The sequence below is a fragment of the Martes martes genome (genome assembly GCF_963455335.1).
Source record: "Martes martes genome assembly, chromosome: 15".
NCBI lineage: Eukaryota > Metazoa > Chordata > Mammalia > Carnivora > Mustelidae > Martes > Martes martes.
In genome coordinates, this window is record NC_137903.1 from 28,338,285 (window position 1) to 28,359,802 (window position 21,518).

At 53.4% G+C, this 21,518-nt stretch overlaps 1 protein-coding gene across 4 annotated transcripts in view; it reads right to left on the reverse strand.

Annotated features, from left to right (window-relative positions):
* The window catches only part of NAV1 (neuron navigator 1), a gene marked incomplete at its 5' end in the record, with an annotated part of 175,319 nt that overhangs the window by 95,832 nt on the left and 57,969 nt on the right, over positions 1 to 21,518 (reverse strand). The window lies entirely within an intron of this gene.

Genomic DNA, 21,518 nt, shown 5'->3' on the forward strand with positions numbered 1-21,518 from the left:
AGAGGTGGGGACGCCCTGACTTGGAGCGTTTGCCGATTTCTGTGGTGTAAATTCTCCTCCCATGGCTCTTTTAAGCTACCAGCATGACGTCACTGACCGCAAGGTTAGGAAGGGATACTAGCAGGTGGCTCTGGGAAGCTGGTGGGAGCCAGCTCTAGCACATCACACTCCCTGAGCCCCAAACACTGACTGGGAGTGTCTGGAGCTGCCCCATGGGGTTAAGGGGGGATAGTGAAGGTAGAGCCCCCCAAAGTGAGGTGGCTGCTGGGGAGGTGGAGAGCATGAGCAGTCATTTTTGGGAGCATGGACTGAGCTCTGGGCAACAATGCGACCCCAACTGAGGGGGATGCATGGGTAGGGCCACCACCCTCAAGAATCCTAAATGATCACGGGTCATTTTGTTTCCAGGCAGAATATTAACATGGTCAGATGAAAAGAATCTACAACAGGCAAAAAGCAGAATTTATCCCATCTCCTTCCCAAGGTGAAAATAACATCCAAAAGAGGAAGGGGTTCCGAGCATGAACTCTAAGACCTTTCTCCAACCTTCTATCAGTTCATCCAGTAAACCTTATCAAACACGTGCTTTATCCCAGGTCTCAAAAGGCCCTGAGGACACTAAAATGAAGAGGACCTGTCCCTGTCCCCTGCTTTCTTTTTGACTTCGGGATCCAAGGTCACTGAATGGACTCAAATCCCCCAATGTCTCCCTGAAAAGGCATTGCTCGGAGAGTCAGGGGCCTACAGGGAGATGATGGCAAAGCAATGGAGAAACCCCAGGAGTCCTGACTCTCAGGCTACTTCCCTTTTCTCTCTATCCCAAAACCCTCTGCGTTCCTTCCCTGGTCAAAGTGCCCTCTTGGTCCCTCCCTGACCCATAGACTCAGCAGAGTATGAGGTTCCTTTCGCTACCAAAGGGAGCATTTCTGAATCCCTTCTGAGGCACTTGTACCCCCAAGAATATACTCAGGCTGGCTGGCAGGCAGCTGCTCTGTCTTGTCGGCCCGAGGTGGGTGCTGGGGAGGGTGGGCCGAAAGCCAGGCCACACCTTTGCTGAGAACCAGCTCCACACCCAGACCCAGGTACCTCTTCTCTCCTGCCCCCTTCTCCCCTCTCTTCTCCCTGGGGGAGCCTGCGGGAGGCTGCTGCTGCTGGTGGGCTCGCTCACGGTCGGCATCATGCAGCCGACTTCCATGCTCGTGGCAAGCCTCCATGCCAGGGGCCTGAGCTCTGTCCCACAGAAGTGTCGTCACTTCCGTGGCTGCCAATCCCTATTTATCCTGGCAAATGTCATCTTGTGAGCCGCTCAGTGGCTTTAACTGATGGCTTGGCATGAAATACAGACAGGATCAGAAAGTATATACATATATTTTTAAGGCTTGGTTCCCAAATGCCCGTGGGGGGACTAAGAACATTGTGCCAAGATGTGGGTTCCTGGGCCAAGGCAATTCTTTCATTGGGTTTGGCAGCGATGAGGGAAAGGCATGCATAACTCTAAGGGGTGTGCAGTCCCAAAGAGGAAGGTGACCCAGAGTTACTCAGACTTGTGTGCATGCCAACCCTGTGCTTGTACGAGCTCGCTGAATCCTCACGTTTATGGGAGATTTGTGATCTTGTCCCCATTTTACAGATGGGGAAAACTAAGACTCACAAAGATGAAATAAACGGCCCAAGGCCACACACCTGGCACGCAGCACAGAGCCGAGTCGAGCCAGGGAGGAAAGTCGTGTTTCTGGTGATGTATCACAGGGCATGTCTACACCATCACAGTCAAGCAGTGATGGCACACAGTAGGTGCTCAATGAACATTTCAACAATAGATGGATGCTACCACAAAAAATCTGTCAAGAAATACATTTTTAAAAGGCATGGATAGGGGCACCTGGGTGGCTCAGTGGGTTAAAGCCTCTGCCTTCAGCTCAGGTCATGATCCCAGGGTCCTGGGATCGAGTCCCACATCGGGCTCTCTGCTCAGCAGGGAGTCTGCTTCCTCCTCTCTCTCTGCCTGCTTCTCTGCCTACTTGTGATCTCTCTCCCTCTGTCAAATAAATAAATAAAATCTTTTAAAAAAATAATAAATAAATAAATAAAATAAAGGCATGGATAGGGGTGTGTGCATGGTGGCTCCATCGGCTGAGTGTTCGACTCTTGGTTTCGGCTTGGGTCATGGTCTTAGGCCCGCATTCGTGGAGTCTGCTTGGGATTCTCTCTCCCTTGCCCTCTGCCCCTCCCTAACTCGAGCACGTGCAAGTGTGCACTCTCTCCCTCTCTCAAATAAACAAAATCTTAAAAAGAAAAAAAAAAAGAATGGATAGATATATGTCCCTTTAGGAAGATGTCTTTTTTAAAAAATCTTCTTTCTTTTTTAAGATTTTACTTATTTGGGGGCACCTGGGTGGCTTAATGGCTTAAAGCCTCTGCCCTCAGCTCGGGTCATGGTCCCAGGGTCCGGGGATCGAGCCCCGCATCGGGCTCTCTGCTCGGCGGGGAGCCTGCTTCCCCCCCTCTCTCTGCCTGCCTCTCTGGCTACTTGTGATCTCTGTCTATCAAATAAATAAATAAAATCTTTAAAAAAAAAAGAATTTATTTATTTATTTGAAAGAGAGAGACAAAGCAACAGCGGAAACACAAGCAGGGGGAGTGGGAGAGGGAAAAGCAGACTCCCTGAAGTGCAGGGAGCCCAATGCGGGGCTCATGACCAGAGCGGAAGGCAGATGCTTAATGACTGAGCCACTCAGGGGCCCCACCCCTTTTTTTTAAGGAAAAATATTTAATCCAAAAGGTAGCCAGCCCCAGGAGGGTCCCTCTGTATTCTCTAGTGCTCCTGGCCCTGGGGCAGGGGAGTGTGGGTGTGGGAACCTGGATCTTAGTGCTCTAGCAGTGACAGAAAAAGGGATACTTTCCTACTTGTCACTGCACCGATCATAGTGCCCTATATCTCCTCCCTCCAAGACCACTCTATCCCCCTACCTCATTTCCATGTCGGTAGAGTGGGGTGGGAATGCCCCTAAAGTCTCACAGACTTCCCAAAAATTAGAACCACAAGAGTCCTTGGAAGTGACCTGATCCAACCCGGTCATAGGAGAGATGGGAGGCTGAGGTCCAGTGAGGGGGCGACGAGCTGGAGGTTAATGGAATGATGTCTGGTGCCAGGCCTCCCAGCAGTGTAGGCTAGAGGCATACATAGGAGTTTGGGTTGGACCCTGATTTGCTGGAGGGTGACCTGGACCCTTCCCGCAGAGATTAACCCCCTAAACTCCCTCCATGCCCCAGCACTGCCCCCTGGTGGTCATCCTGGGGATGCCAGCCTGCTTCTCAAAGGCTCAGCTCAGGGTGGTGGCTCCTGAGAAGTCTGACGGTGCACCCACATCTGTGGGTGACAGACACCTTCCTTGGGGTACAGCGGTATCTCCACGATGAGGACTGACATGCACATACAGGGAAGGCTTCTGGAGCTCAAGAGGCTGCAGAAACTCTGGCTAGGTTGGGGGGCAATTTGATGTTCACATCCATGACCCCAAAGCAGTATCTTTACACATATAACTAGAAAATATGAATAAAGTTGCATTTGCAAAAGAATTCACCCACCCCTCACCCTTGCCCACTCTTGACCTTCACACTATTCACCTCTGGCCCCCCAACTCATGCCTAAGCTTCTTCCCCCCTTTCTCGTCTCCCATGAGGATCAGAGATGGGGTGAAGGTTGGTGAGGTACACGCCATCTTGTGATGATGACCCCAAAGCTTGATGATTTGCTTTACTGGATAAGTCATGGTGTCTCAGAGGTCACCTCCATGTGTCTAAACATCTCAAAGTCTAGTCTGGGCCTGGGGTAGAGGCCTAAGGGACGTAAGAGAGCAGAGACACAGCAGACAGGGAAGGCCTGGGAGTTCCTCTCCTCCCTCAGCACCCGTCCATGTGGGATGCACTCAGGTCTCCCAGCCTATGAGGCATCTTTGTGCAGGTGAGAAAAAGGCATTCTCCAGGCCGGCTCAGCTGGGGTTTTGCTCTTGTTAGGGCCCACGCTGTGGCCAGGAGAACACACCTGTCCCCTCCCTTGGATGCCCGGATCTGAACACCCCTCACAGCCCCACTCTGAGGCTCTGGGTATGCTTGCTCTTAACGCCTACAGAATAGGGTCCAGCTGCAAGGATGGTGGGTGTATGCGGCGCGTGCGTGTGTGTGTGTGTGTGTGTGTGTGTGTGTGTGTGAGAAGCAGGGTTGGACAGAGGCCAGCTCCGCACTGACAAGGAGGTCTACGGGAGGAGCTCATGAGATTGTCCCGGGCTCCTGCTCCAAGCCTTTCCCTGCAAAAGGAGCAAGCAGGGAGGATGTGTGCCGTCCTCTGGCTCAGAAGAGGGCAAGACCCTCCCCCAACCCAGCCATCACTATGGTAACTCACAGCTGCCGCCAACAACGTCACCCTCCCAGCATGCACTGGGCAAGGCAGGATGGTGTTTCTACACACTGCTGTCTCATACGAGACCGCAGAGCACATACTGCTTGTCATGAGTCTTGGGGCTAAAGGACTGGCAGTCAAAACAAACCTGACACATAGACACACACACACACACACACACACACACACAAATGCAAATAACATCCGCTACTGAAAGTTCATCACACGGCGGGCATGACCCCAAGCACTTTGCCCGTCTGTGGACTACAAAGCTCCTGTTCTTTCCACTACAGTAGACTGCCCTGAAATACACAAGCCTCCGCACGTACACACCTACTTGTGGTCCGGCCAGTAGTTTGTGCAAACCATTAGAATCACACGGAGGGGGTGTCTGGGGAGGGTCAGCCAGTTAAGTGTCTGCCTTTGGCTCAGGTCACGGTCTCAGGGTCCCGGGATCGAGACCCTCATCCGGCTCCCTGCTCAGCGGGGAGTCTGCTTCTCCCTCTGCCCCTCATGCCACTCGTTGCTCTCTCTCTCTCCTTGTTCTCTCTCAAATAATAAAAAAATCTTAAAAAAAAAAAAAAGAGAATCACACATGTGCAAGTCTGCGGTTCTGCAAACATGTGCACCGAAAGGTGCATGTGGACCCGTCCTCCGCTGTCAGTGAGGAAGAAAAAAGATGAACACAGTGGCACAAGGGTCGTTTAATCTGGAGAAGGGCTAGTTCATCGGGAGGAAGCCCTGTGCAACGGGTGGCAAATCAGGAAAACAAGCTTCCCCAGGGAGGGAAGACTATGATAAACTTGAATTAGACCAGGAAGGCAAGACTATGAACTTGAACTAGACTACGAACCAACCAAGAAATGGAGATGCGGGGGCAAGAACGGACAGGGCATGTTCTGGCAAGAACATAGGTCTTCGAGTCAGAAAGACATTTCGGATCTTGCACTGTCCTTTTTTCGCTTTGTCTGATCTTGCACAAGGCACCTCAGCTCGCTGCAGTTTTCCCCTCTGCAAAATGGGGAGAATAATGGTGCCCCACCCCCGGGAGGGTTGTGGTGAGGATGACAGTGCTCATTCACGTTCCACATGCTCCGCACGGTGCTTGGCACACAGTAGTGCTCTATAAACGGTAGTTCTTGTTCGTCAGAAGGTACACAGGGGCGGGTGAGCCAAGGGTGCACACTCGCACCAGGGCTGGACTGGCTTCTGGGTTCTTTCATTTGCAGGTGGGTGGTGCATTTCCAGAGGACTCGCCATCCTCCTCTGGGCCCTTGCTCGGGCTGGGGGAGGCCCTTGTCCTTGGAGGCAGGGAGCAGATGAGGTGGAAATGGAACCTCGTCTCCGAGTCATCAGGTCTGACGACAGTCCTGCACTGTAGCGACGTTCCGCCTTCAGCCTTCAACCCTGCTCCCCAGGACCCCGGCTCCGCCGTGGGAGAGGCTGGGCCCTCCCTGACCAGCAGTCTAAAATCTGATGTAGGAAGGGATGGGGGCCTCCAATGCAGGGTAATAACCCCACCAGATTTACGGAGGAAGGGGAGGAAGGGGGACTCCAGGGAATCCATCACCCAGCAGTCAAATCTACCCAAGTTCTGTACAATTTTAATTATTAGCTGACAATTAAGTAAACTGCGATAACTGACTGCTGAAATCTTAATTACTTCCACCAAGGTTTCAGAAACCGCATTAGTAGTTTTGCCCAGGGCAGAGGCCACAGAGGACTGGGTTCCGCGAGAAGCAACAGGAGAAACGGAAGTGACTCAAGGGCAAGAACGTTTTCAAGTCACGGCATTTCAGAGCTCGGGAGACTCATCTGCCCTCTCATTTTATAGATGCGGGAAAAACGACACCTCACTTGGGCCCAGAGAGGGAAAGGCGTGGCCAATGTCTCCCAGGTGGGGATTAGCAGGGCAGGTGTGCCCTGGCCCGGGGCCCTTTGCACCCGAGCACTGTGTCTCCTTGCTGGGTTGTGGGCTGGGGACGAGAGGCACTGAGATGAGTCCCCAAAGGGATTGATCAAAATGTAAATTACAGCAGAGCACCTGGATGCCTTGGTCAGTTAAACTTGGGCCTCTTGACTTCTACTCAGGTCATGATCTCAGGGTCATGAGATCAAGTGGGGAGTCTGCTTGAGAGTCTCTCTCCCTCTTCCTCTGTCCCTTCCCCTGCTCGTACTCACTCTCTCTCTCTCAAAATTGATAAATAAGTCTTTAAAAACAAACAACGTAAATAACTGTTTGGAATGGTCTGGTAATAGATACACGTAGATATCCAGGCTAGACCAAACGACCCGCAGAAGGAAGAATCCAGCATCACACACACACACACACACACACACACACACACACACCTGTGTGTCTCTCTCTCTCGTAATCACTCCCAAGAAGAAAACAAAAAATCTCTCCTGACCCTATTAGATCCCAAGGGTGGCATCCAAGTCTTCTCTAAACTCAAGAACCTGGCAGCTTGGGCTCCTAGTACACATGGGTCAAATACCATTACAATAAAAGCCGTTACGAACACAAGCATTCCAGCCCTAGCCAGTGGGCCGCCTTCCCCAAATGACCACAAAGGATGCTTAGCAGTGCACCACATCACAACTAGTATCTGTGGCTGACATTTTGTCTTTCCCACGCGCCAGGTGGCTTTGGCATCACTTTTACCTCTGTCCTCTACTCAAGGACACAACCTTCAAGGTCCAGCCAAAGGAGGGGACCCAACCTCCGGGAAGTCCTCAGCCCTCCAGGTCTCTACCGCCTGCTCAGAAGTTGTGCTGGGTGGGTCCTGCAGGTTCTTGCACAAGATCTGGGATGGACTCCTAATCTTGAGTCTCGGAAGGCTCCGTCCCCCAGTGCGGCTGGAGCGGGCACAGAAGCAGACAGGTGAGCCAGCCCACCAATCTCCCCTGAGCTCAGGCAGAGCAAAGACGACTCCTACAGTTCCACCTCCTCCCTCCACCCTGTCCTCACCATCTGATGAGCTGGAGGCCTAGAGAGAGCACTGGGTGGGCCTCCATGCAAGAGGCACCCCCCTTCCATGGAGCAAGCAGGCGGGGGACGTTTTATTCTGTTCCTGATTCTGTCATTTCATTCATCCCCCCACGTAAGTCACAATATTGTCAGAGGCGGTTGTCACAGAACCCTGCGGTGTGACAAATCACACACTTCTAGTTACGGAGTGTTCCTGCTCGCCGGAGGAGCTCCCGGGGAGATTCATCCTTGCCCCAGAGAATCCTGAATCCTCCCAACTAGTGTGTGAACCAAGCTGGAGCCAAGTGTTTGTAACCCTCCTACAGGGAGCTGCGTGGGGCAAAATACCTAGAAAGAGCCAGGACTCGGGAAATAACTTACTGGCCACATGGATGGAAGGCAAAGCAAGGCAAACCAGGAGATAGAAGAGAAATCTGGGGCCAGAGAGGAGGGCAAGCATGGTCCAACCCTTGCCTGGGATTGCCAGGCTGGTGTCTCTCCTGATCACCTAGAGTTCTGATTTTGATCGCGTCAGAAGGCTGGGATCAGACAGCCTCTGCAACGTGTCTCTCCTGGGCACTGGGCTAAGAGGAGGGGGGAGGCAGGGGGACAGGGGAAGAAGGCGGCAAGGGCAGGGTTGCTTTCCCAAGGGCACACACTAATTAGCTGTGGGGTCTTGGATTAAATGACTTCTCCTCTCTGGGCCTCAGTTTCCTATCTATAAAATAACAGAATTGGAGGCGGGCACTTGGGAGGCTCCATCAGTTAAGAATCTGACTCTTGATTTTGGCTCAGGTCATGATCTCAGGGTCCTAAGATTGAGTCCCATGTCGGCTCTCCTCTGGGTGTGAAGCCTGCTTAAGATTCTCTCTCTCCCTCTGCCTCTCCTCACTCCTCTCTGAAAAAAATTAAAAATAAAAATAAGGGAGTTGGGGTAGGGGATACCCAAGGCCCCTGACCAGCTTTGACCATCTGGTTCTACAGCTTTGTAGTTGGCTGAATCCGTATAAACACCCTTTCTCCCAAAATGTGTTACAGATGCTGGTGTGAGAGTGTCATCCCTGGTGATTATGACTCAGAAGGCTGAGTTGGAGCCGGGAATCTGCATCTTTGCAAGCCCCCAATATGGACGATAAAGAAAGTCACAGTTCTTTTTAAAGCTTTTATTTACTGGGGCACCTGGGTGGCTCAGTCGGCTGGGTGTCTGCCTTCAGCTCAGGTCATGATCCTGGGGTCCTGGGATCAAGTCCGGTATCAGGCTCCCTGCTCAGCGGGGAGTCTGCTTCTCCCGCTCCATCACATGGCCCTGAGCTCATGACCTGAGCTGAAATCAGGAGTCAGACGCTTAGCTGAATGAACCCCGCAGGCGCCCCCAGAAGGTCCCATTTTGAGGAATTCTGACATCTTGTTGCACACCACCAGAATAGTATGTCCATCACAAAACGGGGCTCATTTCCTGATGCCAGGCCACTGGGCTGTGTCCTGGGCCTTCAGACCAAGTCTCTCCTTGGCACACACCCACTGTTTTCTGGGAAAGCCCACTCCTCCATCTCCAGGCCACCAAGGAGCCCCCTCCGTCCTGCGGCTCCGGTCGCTGCTGCGGAGAAGGGCCACAAGGGGGCGCTGCTAGCCCTCAGCCAGCCGTGGCCTTGAGGCTGCCGCAGTACTGCAGAAAGGCAGCTGCCTCGTTCTCAGGCTTTCCAGCGGCTGCGGTGGCTGCCGCGCCTGGGCAGCCACAGGAAGGGTCTTTTCCCTCTGCATTCTGCTTAGGACACCTCCTTTCCTCCCAGGCTCTGCACTCCCAGGGCCGGCGTCCTTCCCCCGACCCCAGGCCTTGGTGCCTGGGTTGTACTAACATTCTTGGAGAAGAGCCAAGAGTTTGCAGCATCTACTTTGGGGAGCCTGTCCTACTCATGGGGAGAGGGAGCAGTGCCTGGCCTCTGGGGTGAGCCAGTCAGCCCTGGGTGTGCAGAGGGTTTGGAAGCGGTGTCTGGGGACCTGTGGGTTCCACTTGGCAAGCTCAGATCCAGAGCCAAAGTCTAAGAGAGACTCCAACGGGCCTTTCTGCTCCAATGCCCAGCAGACCAAGGGCTGCCTGTGGAGAGTGGATGAGGGTTCAGGTCTGTGCTCTGGAGGTCTCCCTCCACTCCTCTGCAGTGCCCCTGAGGTGGGAAGCTTGCCTGATGAGGAGGAAGGAGAGCCACCTCCGCCATACCCCCCACCCATGCTCGACCTGGCCCTTTCTGGGGTGGGGGTTTGGGGGATGTAGCAGCCTCTCTCTGCGGTGATCAGGAGGGAGGAAGGGAGCCAGAGGGCAGCTCCACGAGGCTGCCAGGGTCAGGCCAGTTCAGGCTTGCTTAGCTGGTGAGCAAGTGCAGCCTTTGGAGGCAAACATGGAGAGTGAGCATTAAAGCTCCAGGGGAAAGCAACACCTCGAAGCCACTTCGTACCGTCTAGCCGCGATACTGCTTCAGGTAAGTACCAGTGGAGGGCAGTCAAGGCTGGGGGCTGGGGACCAAGGAGGGGAAGCCTGCCTGCACCCCTGTAGGGAAGGGGTGCTGCTGGGAGAATCCCATCGTCTTCTCTTCCCCACCCCATGTCCCTCCGAATGTTAGGTTATGGGATCAGAGAGAAGATTTACAAACATATTCAATCTTCTCTCCTTTAGAGACCTGGATGCTGGGCTCAGCTCGCGAGAGCAGGCCTCCTGCAGAAAATGAGCTGCCTTGCCTCAGCAGGAGACACCTGCCTCTCCTGCCCGGTGGACCTCAAGACTTACTGGCAATGTTTTCCAGCAGTGATGCTGCCCAGACCCTACATGGGACACCCGGCTCCAGTGACGCTGCTGCTGGGAGCTGGGAGTGGTTCTTAGAGCCGCAGTTTACGTAGCAGAGAAAGCAGAGAGGGGAGAGGAAGCGAGGGAAAGGGCTGGGGGCTGGGGGCTTGGGGCTAGGCCCGGGTGGTTTCTGACTGTGAACTAGTGATATCAGTATCGCTAACTCCTCCACAGCGCCGTGTGCCACACACTGGTCTAGAAGCTTCATGAATATCAGCCCATGTAATCTCCATTACAGCCCTGGAGTGCACTCCTGTTAGTAACTCAGTTTTGCTGTTGAGAAGCATGAAGCCCAGAGAGGTTAAGTAAGCTGCCTAAGGTGAAACAGCTGTGAATGGCGAAGCCAGAATTGGACTCGGATAATCGGACTCTTTGGCTGTGTTGTCCAAGACCGCAGCCCAAAGCCACAAATGCGTATCGAAATACACAAATACGTAAGACAGAGATGTAATTCACACGACAGTCACCCCTTTCAACAATTCGGGGGTGCCTGGGTGGCTCAGCGGGCTAACCATCTGTCTTGATTTTGGCTCAGGTTATGATCTCGGGGTCCTGGGTTCGAGCCCCATGTTGGGCTCCATGCTCCGTGCAGAGTCTGCTTGAGAGTGTCTCTTCCTCTGGCCCTTCCCCCCGTGCTCACTCACTCTCTCTCTCTCTCTCAAATAAAGGAATAAAACATTTTAAAACATAAACTAAAAAATAAAAAAATAAAGTACAGTCCACTGGTTCTTAGCACATTTGCAAAGTTGTGCAACCATCACCATCGCCTAATTCCAGAATATTTTTATTAAACGCCCCCTCGAAGAACCTCCATGCCCATTAGGAAGCCCTCACCACTCCCCTTCCCCCTGCCCCAGCCCCTGGCAACTACCAATCTCTATTTTCTGTCTCTACAGATTTGCCAGTTCTGGACATCTCATATAAATCTAATCATGGACATTGGCCTTTTGTGACTGGTTTCTTAGGGTGATACTTTCAACGTCCATTCATGTCTCAAGTATCACTATGTCATTCCTTTTCACGGCTGAATAACTTTCTACTGCTTGGATATACCATATTTTATTTATCCATTCATCACCTGATGGGCATTTGGGTCACTTCCACGTTTGGCCTATTTTATGAATAAAGCTACTATGAACATTCATACGCAAGTCTTTATATGGACATACTTTTTCATTTCTCTTGGATAAATGCCCAGGAGTGCAACACTGGGTCACACGGTAACTCTGTGTTTAACATTCTGAGTGTCTGCTGGACTGTTTTCCAAAGTGGCTGCCTTTGGGGCACCTGGCTGGTTCCACAGAGATTCTTGGTCTCGGGTTGTGGGTTTGAATCCCACATTGGGTGCAGAGATTACTTAAAAATAAAATCTTAAAAAAAAAAAACAAAAAAAAAAAACAAAACAGCAACCAAAAAAACCCAAAGCGGCTACCCCATTGCACATTCCCACCAGTCGTGTGAGGGTTCTGATCTCTCCACATACTCTCCGACACATGTTATTGACACATGTTATTATCTGTTTTTTTTTTAATTATTATGGCCATCCAAATGGGTGTGAAGTGTAAATCACTGTAGATTTAATTTGCGTTTCCCTAATGACTAATGAAGTTGAGCATCTTCTATATTTAAATTAATTAAAATTAAATAAAATTTAGAATTCAGCTTGTCATTTGCCCTAGCCACAATTCAAGTGCTCAATGGCCACATCGTCACACTGGCTCATAAGAACTAGAGACAGAGACCATTTCCATTGCCTAGAAAGTTCTACTGGACAGCACTGCTAGAGCCCAGGGGGCTTGGTCTATACTAATATCACGGGCTGTTTGTTTTTCTTTTTTTCTTTTTTTTCCACTGGCTGTTCCTAAGAGGTTTTCCCCTTTAATGAACTTCGTAGTCTGGCAATTCCACTGTACAGATGGGGCCCATCTTGGGTTCCTGGGGTCCTGCGGCTGAAGACCACCGTGGGTCAGACAGATTTGCCAGAGCACAGGATCTGAGTTAGTGGCAGAAGAGAATCAGCAGCAAAGGGGAGGGCGCACTCTGGCTCTGTGCTTTTGTCATTTAGCTCCTCCAAATCTTTGACATTCCTTCCTTTCCCAGGACCTACCAATGGCCAAGGGACAAGAGGCTCTGTCTTTGAAGATACTGCTCTTTTGATGGGAGACCTGCCCCTGTCCCGCCTCTGCCTGCATCAGAACTCCGGGCTGGGGACCCTCCAAAGTTCTCCCACCCAGACCCTGCCATCCTTGCTGCTGTAGAGGTGCGTCCCACCTGACTCCTCTGGAAGGAGCTGGACTTCAGCAAGGGGACAAGGCTCATGGATAGACTACCACGGCTTTTGACACAGCTACCGACCCTGGGAAGCCGCTGGCCTCCACCTTAGCCATCCACGCAGGGCCCGTTCTCTGGTAACCCGCAGCTGGGAAGCTGGTGTGCACATGTGGGGGTCAGGTGTTGTCAGCAGTACCCAGGGGCCTTGCTGTTTGCTGGGGACCGATTAGAAAGTGGTGAAGAGGGGGTGGGCCTAGGGAAGCAGGGAAGGGCTCCTGGAGGAGGTGGCCAATAATCTGAAACCAAGAAACCAAATGAAGGGAAGGAGTGAGCCGGACCACGGGCAACAGAGCAAGCTTCCTGCTCAAGCCCCCAGCTCAGTAGTGATGTAATCTAAGCCAAGGCCGAGCCACAAGAGAGAAAGGACTGCCTCTGGCTGTTGGATGGCAGGAAGCCACGGGCCACACACAGCCAAGGTAACCCCCAACCAGCCTGTGACCTGGGGCAAGGTACTTAATCCTTGGGCCTCAGTACTCTTACCAATAAAGTGATACAATAACACATCCCCGCCCAGCGTTCCTGTTCAGATTTCCTGTCTTCCCCCACTAGACAATGACCTCTGGGAAGGCAGAGCTGTGGCCCATTCATCCCTATCTGCATACGACCCCTCAGACACAGGCCACGCTCCCCTCACTGTTTTATTTTTTTTTAAGATTTTACTTATTTATTTGACAGAGATCACAAGTAGGCAGAGAGGCAGGCAGAGAGAGAGGGGAAGCAGGTTCCCTGCTGAGCAGAGAGACCGATGCAGGGCTCGATCCCAGGACCCTGGGACCATGACCTGAGCCGAAGGCAGAGGGTTAACCCACTGAGCCACCCAGGCGCCCCATCCCCTCACTGTTTTAAACAATACAACGGGAGAGGGGGTGTGGGTTTGGGGTGAGGGTGGCACGTGGTGGGAGACAGAGCACACGTGCAGGGCACCTGGTCTGGCCAGCCTGTGTATGTGCCCGTGGAGACTGCCCCGGCCGCAAGCCTAGAAAACGGCTGGCGTGAATGCTCCTCAAACATCCGAGCAGGCCTGAGCCTCAGAGGTTGCTGAACAGAAGAAGAAACTGAGGCCCAGCGGAGTGGCAATGACTCGGTGACGACAACACGGCTTGCTGATTTCAGAGCCAGCCTGGAGCGGGTAGAGGTCGGGCTTTAAGGAATTCTTTGGCTCCAAGATGGTTTGGGACAGTGCGTGGGCAATGCAGGGCTGCCCCAGTCGGTGGGCGGAGGTCTCTCTGCCTGAGGGGGTGCTCACACCTCCTTCTTCTTCCCCAGCCCCACCTCTGCCTGGAGAGCATCTGCTCCCACATCTAAGACCCACCGTCTGCCCCGCCTGGCTGCCTCCCTGGAGGAGTCACATTTCTGGAAGCGCCTTCTATGTCACGGATGCCCTCGACCCTCTGCTGCCTCCCACTGGGGACCCTCGGGCTCAGCCCATCTGCCACTCGCCTGTCTCCCCACCTTCAGGATGATCCTACTACCCACTAGAAGGACCAGGCTTGGACAAAGGCCACGGCACTGCCTCCGTGGCTCGGGCACAAACGGAAGCAAGAAGGAATAAGGTTAGCTTTAAGGACTTCCAATTAAGGCAGAGAAATCCCACAGTGAAACTTAATAAAGTTTGCTGAAGAGTTATTAAAAAGCAGGCAATGTTCTCTGAGGCGGGAGGGGAAGGGGACAATATTTACTCAATATTTTCCATGTACCGACCATGATGGTACACACAGAACCACAGTTTCAGCTACCCACGGTCGTGAAGCCAGTGACCCTCCCAAGTACGTGAGAAGGTCAAGAGCAGCCTCAGGCTGTCACAGCGCCTACGTCATTCCCCACCCTTCACCTCAGCACGAGGGCATTTTATCATCTCGAATCATTACAAGAAGTGCGAGATGATGTTATTTTCTTTTCTTTTTTTTTTTTTTAAAGATTTTATTTATTTATTTGACAGAGAGAGATCACAAGTAGGCAGAGAGGCAGGCAGAGAGAGAGGAGAAAGCAGGCTCTCCAGTGAGCAGAGAGCCCGATGCGGGGCTCGATCCCAGGACCCTGGGATCACGACCTGAGCCGAAGGCAGAGGCTTTAACCCACTGAGCCACCCAGGCGCCCCTGATGTTATTTTTTTTTAAGATTTTATTTATTTATTTGAGGGAAAGGAAGAAAGCGTACCCAAGCAGGGGGAGCGGCAGGCAGAGGGAGAGGAAAAAGCAGGCTCCCCACCAAGCAGGGAGCCCGACGTGGAGCTCGATCCCAGGACCCTGGGATCATGACCTGAGCTGAAGGCAGAGGCTTAACCCACTAAGCCACGCAGGCGCCCCAGTGAAATAAGTCTCATTCACGTGACCTTCACTACAGTATATTGTTGTAACTGTTCTATTTCACTGGAAGTTATTACGGTTAATTTCTCACTGTGCTCAACTGAGCCATGGAACTCTATCCGAGGTCTGTATCCAACAGCAAAAAACCTAGTGGATACAGGGTTGGTACTGTCTGAGTTACAGGCATCACTGGGGGTCCTGGGTCATGTCCCCTGTGGATACGGGGGCATGACGATACATTTCATCTTTGAACACAACAGTCACGAGGGGGTTAAGTGTAATTACCCCCGTTTGATAGGCGTATGGCTCAGAGAGGCGGGTTAACGTCCTAAGGTCCACAGCTTGCGTGAGCGGTACAGTAAGCATGTGAATCCACGTCTGACTCTGAAGTCCGTGCTTTTCCCCAAATACATGATAAATGACAATCAAGACAGTATCACCAGACCCTAGGAGGCCCTTCCTGACTGACATGCTGGACCTGCACTCCTCACACTCGCAGGAAGAGGCCCGTCCTTCGGGCTGCGGAATGAATGAGCAGCAGGACTGCCAGGAGACAGGGAGGGACGGGCGGCAGGCCAGGTCAGCGTTCCTCCGCCTCCAAGCCTCGGGGCCGCCAGCCAGGCCGGGCCTCGCTGGCAGTCACTGCTCCTGCCTGACACTTCCTCGAGGGAGCCCTTTCTCCCCACTGGGCTTTGTCCCAGCTCTGGAACCTGCAGGTCTTCTGGCCTCGGAAGAACCTTCCTAGAGCATCTGGCAGGCAGGTTGTGTGGCCCGCTTGCCAAGACCAATGGCTCTGCTCGGCTGCTTCATCAGATCACTCAGAATCCTCCCCTGGCCTGTCCAACTCCAGTGCAGGAGCCTGGGAACCAGCTGTGGTCACAAGCAGGGTTCCGGCACCACCCCCTCCTCCTGCCCTCCCACCCTCTCCCCTTCATGGGGAACATATGTGGGGGACTGGAGGCTCCCATCCCACCTACCCGTCCTGCCCCTGCTAGCTGGTCTCTCATTGGAGAAGCCGAGGGGTCCCCCATACATTTTGAAGGGAAGGGCCTTCAGCCCGAGCATCAGGCTGGAAGCCAAAGTCCCCGGGTCCCAGACCCAGCATGTCCTGGCACCTGGGAGCAAGCTGCTCATCCCTTCCGGGCCTCAGTTTCCCCTTCTGAGAGAGAAAAAAATCAACCCCATTCCCACACTTGCAAAAGCGGGAGAAAGGATGTGAAGACAGAAAGGAAGTGAGCAGGAGCTTAAGGACTGGGCATTCTTCTCCAGAAGGTTCGGTGGGGTAGTGTGTCAGGGCTGGGGTCCCTCTGGAGAGCCTGGGACCCATACTGAAATGAAGCCCAGGGAGGGGTAGGACGAAGCACCCAGGCTCAGCCCCCACCCAAGCCCAGCAGGGCCTGCATACATCCCACGGGCCCAGGCCCTGTGCTGCTGCCACCAAGGGACTAAGGACTGGTCATGGTTTGAATGGAGCTGAATTCCCAGGGGATAAACATCTCCTTTGGAGATTTCCAAGTTTGACAAGCTACAAAGCCACATCTAAGTTCAGTGACAACAAATCCATCCAGTGTGGAGCTGGAGCCCCTTCCCCACCAGCCCACCTGGCCAATGGGCTAGGATCCTTAGCAGAACCCAGCACTCCTGCTTCTTCCTGCAGGAGCCCTCCGAAAAAAGGGCAGAGAAGGCGAGAGTGGGAAAAACGCCACTCTGCATGCGAGTGAGGGCCAGCTTGGACCAGGAGCCACACACAGAGCTGGAAGGGTGATGAGGGGAAGGGCCAGCCTGCCTGCACCAAGTTCTCAGGGCTGGAGGCAGGGCCTGGAGAGGACACAGCCCGGGCAGTGAGCTGCCTGCACTCGGGGCACAGGGGCAGTGGGGGCCTGTGTGTGTGAGCCCCTGGGGAGGACGATGCTGCAAGAATGTCCGAGGGGAGCACGGGAAAGCCAGCTGCCCTCCGCTGTTCATCTGAACTCATGGAGGCTGGAGCGGGAGAGGCCTGAGCATGGAGGAGGCTGGCCTGGGGGAAATTTAGAACTGGGACTCGGCCAGGCTTCCAGGGAAAGTGGACAAGAAAAATGAGTACTTAGGGCCCGGCCGGCCTTGACTTGGAAATCCATAGACCCCTTTGGCCGAATGGATCTCCTCTGTCCCTGTCTGGAGGCAAGAAGGTAAATTAACATTTATTAAATGCCTACTGTGTGCCAGCCCTTCACACTCCTATGTCATTTAAGCCCCGTAACACCCTGTGAGGCAGGCGCTCCGAGGGCCCATTTTGCAGCTGTAGAGACTGACGAGCAATTTGCCCTTGGCCTCAGCCAGGAAGCAGCAGGGCTGGGACGAGAACCCATCTTCTCTGATTCTACTTCCAGTGCTCATCCCCATGAGTCACTTGGGCTACTGGTCTCGCCCATCACAGATTTTTCAATGAGAAAGCAACCTAACAGAACAGAGTCCAGAGATAAATTGCCTGGCCATTCATGGCTCCCCTGATAAGCTTCTAACATTTGTCCAGAGGATGTACCTGTTCTTGGGGACCGAGGTGATCGTCCCAGGGTGCTGAGACCCGGCTCATACTGCCTCGACTGGCGCCAGGGCTGAAGATCCAAGACACGCTCTCCCTGCAAATGATCCCCAGCCCATCCCGGGGAAAGAGACCCAGGCAGCTGGTGACCCCTGCCCCCAACCGTCCCAGGGGTCATCCATCTTTCATGAGACAGAGGACGCAGAGGGGGCACCCCAGCCTCAGAAGAAGGGTCAGAGAGAGATGGGGACTCAGCTGCACGTGCCTAGCTCCAGCACCCCCCAGCAGCCAGCAGCTGGTTGACAGACGGGGTCCTCTGGCCCTCAAGGTTACTTGGCCACTGCTCCCACTCCCCGTTACAGGGGGCAGCTCCCCTGGGCCCCTAGTCCTAACTGGGTGAGCCCCCAGTGATGATTCCGGGGCTGCTCTCCTCCAGCTCTGTGCTCCGCGCTGAGGGCGGTTGCCATGGGAACAGCTGGCCAAGGATGTGCTCACTCCCGGAGACCCGGATGGGCGCGCCTGGGGATGGGGGTAAGCAGACGTGACTGGATTGATGTCTGTGCATGTTCCCTCCCCCACCAGGAAGCCAAACCAGGGGTCATGCTGGGAAGAGAATTTTGTACTGGAGTGCCAAGCCGTGGGTGGAGGCTGGGAGATGGCTCAGGTGGCTTCGGAAAGACCCATCCCCCATCCCTCAGTCCAAGGAGTACCAGGGCCTGCCATCCACACCACTGTGGGCCTCTGCGACATGAGCTTGAGTGTCCCTCAGATGACATCCGAATCCCTGGTTTGCTGTTCAAGGCCCTCTACCCTAATTCTTCCGTCTGATCATCATTACTTCCCTCCAGATTTCATCCCCTTGTTCAGGCAGATCTCTGCTGCCTCCCATCACTGCACATTTGCTTGCTCCATCCCTCCAACTGCTCCCATTGAAAGGGACTTCCCCACTGGGGTGACTTCTACCCAGGCCTCAATGTCCACTTCAAGACCTACCTCCTCCAAGACGCCTCCCCAGGCCATCCCAGTGATCACTTCTTCAGGTAACAGAACATCTGGTGTCTGAGCCACTCCCGCCAAGGCACATGTCCTACTTTTGCAATAACAACTCCGTGGGCATGCTGGTCCTGTCTCCCTCATTAGACACGACACTTCGTATGTAACCCCACCTCAATCCCAACAGCACTGGACAGGACACATCAGGTGCCCGGGAAATGTCTGACTGATGGAGTGAGCACCTGTGTCCCCAGGAGAATGCGCACTTGCCTACAGCCTGGCCCCTCCCCTCAGGTAGGAATCACTAGTCCTGTCTTAGGTCCCTGCTGGATCCTGCCACAGGCTTCTAGCACAGCCTCTGTATCCCACTACTGCCCAGACTTCGTGACCCATCTACCTGCCTCCGGGGAGAACACGGTGCCTGGGATCGAGTAGGTTCTACATAAAGCCTGCTACACAAATTCATCTCCTGGGCATGCAGTCAGATGGCACGTCCTCTGTTCCACCCACCTGCCACACCTATCCTGTCTCGTGGGCCTCTTGGGCTCCTAGATGGGCAGGGAGGCAACCTCATGTCCCCACGCTATAGACTCCCCTCTCCAGCACTGCCGCCCGAGGCCATGGTTAGGCCATCGGATGTCTCCAGCTTACTTCCTGCAGGAACCTTTCATGCCATCCTCCCCACCCTGGCTCCCCAACCTACCGTCTCAAGTCTCGCCTTCCGCCTTTCCAACACCAGCAGCGCCTATCTCTGCCAGTCTGTCCTGATTCTGAGTCTCTGGCCTGCCTCTCCTCTCTGCATTCTTACTTCTGCAGGCACTGATCCAGGGCCCTGTGCCCGCCCCTCCGTGCAGGTGGCCTTTCAGACAGCCTGTGCCTCACGGGGTGCCCGTGAACACCTGACTTGCCCAGTCACATATGCGGGTCTTTGTCTTCCTCCCTGACATCTCAGCCTCGGTTCTCCCTCGTCAGACACAAATCAGAGAGAAACGGCTCCCCTGACACCATAAACGCTTTTAATGGAGATCAGAAACTCACTCTAAAGGTTTTCCTGCATTTTCTAGGCCATTACAAACTCCTATTACCAGGGAGCCTCAGTGATTTTTCCCTGGGCAGGCAGACGTATATATTTTACTGGACACAGAACTCTTTAACACACATTGAAAAAACTATAATAAAATTTACCATCCCAGACTCGTAAAGCTGGAGTTCTCTGTCACCTCACTCCAGCTCTCAGCTTACAGCGATCCTTTTCCTAGAAGGATGCCAACAAGCCTCACTCAGCCAGCTCTTAGGCGAGGTTCCTCTGGGCTCCCAGGCACCCCGCATCCCCCAACACAGGACATGGCACTCGCCACGCCATAATGTAGTTAGTTGTCTGGCTGCTCATCTATGTCCTCCCCTGGTGAGCATCTGTGTCCTTTGCTGTATCTCAAATGCATGTAACCCGGGCTCATGAAATTTTGTGAATGAATGAATAAATGTGCAAATGGCAGGAAGAAAAGAAGACACAGTCACAGAGCAGCTCTGAGAAAAAGTCGGGTGGAGTACAGGGAAAGGAGACACAGCTCCGGAGAGTAGTGACACCCAAGAAGGATTCCCGGCCAAGAGGAGCTGGTGTGCTCCCCTGTGGGCTGGATTCAGGCAGAATGCCATTCCCCAGTCCTGACATAAGGCCCCTGGACCACAGCCAGGGAGGGAAGAAGAAAACAGGTAACATCTGGTGCTCCAACTCCAAAGGATGGTAGTAACTTTTGGAGGATTGTATCCAGATATATTCCACAGTCAAGTCCAAGTTTACCAGGAAGGAGTGCTGAGATCAATTAGCAGAGGTTTTATAACTCACAGGAAAACTGTATTTACAGCTGGCTTACCCACTTCTTTTCTTAAGGATCTCCAGAAAAGGGGATTCCATAGTTTCCTACAGCAGAGCTGCACAAGGCCAAGTCCTGTTCCTTAGCCAGAACTAGGGACTGGGCTGCCTACAATTCTTTCGGGCCCGTGCCTTGGCTCCATGCTAGTCTTTAAGCCTGAAATATCTCGTGGCCTCCCCATCCTCTGTGTGCCCCATCCTTCCTCACTCACCATTCAGTGAGCATAGTCTGATCATCTTTTTTGTAACAAACACTGGGCTAGGCTCTATGGATAAGTGCTGGCGGGCAAGGAGGTTTGGTCCCCCAGCCTTTCTCTCAAGGAACCTTCTCGGATGCCCCCACCCGGACTGAATCACTTTCCACCGGAGCCGAGCCAGTGCTTGTGCCTGTACCACAGAGGTTCTCAACCGGGGGTGACGGTGCCCACTAGAATGCATATGGAAATGTCTGGGGACATTGCTCATTGTCATGACCTGGGATGCGGTATTACCCGCATAGAGGCTAGGGACGTGATCCGACATGCAGCGATGCACAGGACAGCCCCCAGCAACGAGGAATGATCCAAAATGTCAGTAATGCCAAGGCTGATCCCACGGTATGCCAACCCTTTTCTGATGTATAGTATTGTTGATTTTAAGATGTTATTTATTTGAGAGAGAGCACATGAGCGCGTGGTGGGGGCCGGGGCTGGGGGTCGGAGGGGGAAGGAACCTCCAGCAGACTCCAGGCTTTTGCAGAGCGTGGAGCCCCACACGAGGCTCAATCTCAGGACCTGAGACCATGACCTGAGTCGAAACCGACAGTCTGACCCTTGCCTGTCTGAGCCACCCACGCGCCCCTAACGGTATAGTATTGTTAAATACTGTCACTGTTAATGACTCCCTCTCCCTGCTCCCCACTCCCTAGATTGTAAGTTCCTTGAGGGCACAATCCAAGTATTTTAATATTTGGAGCTGTTCATGCAAGGCTCCCGAGAGTCCAGGAACTCCCTGAAATTATATGCAGGATCTTGTACCCATGTGTGATGTTCATTTCTCTGGGGAGGGAGTCTGAGACCAGAAAAGCTAAGCAGCACTGAGCTGGAGCCCAGCACTAGACATGAACAGGCCAGGTGTACAGTGTACAGACCCTCAGGGCAGAACCCCCACCCAGCTGTTCTGAGTTTCCAGCACACTCCCATGACCATTCATACCTCTCTCCAAATTTGGGTTGGGATTCTGATCAGAAGGGTAAGTTCAGGGCCCCCTGGGTAGCTCAGTGGCCTGCCTTTGGCTCAGGTCATGATCC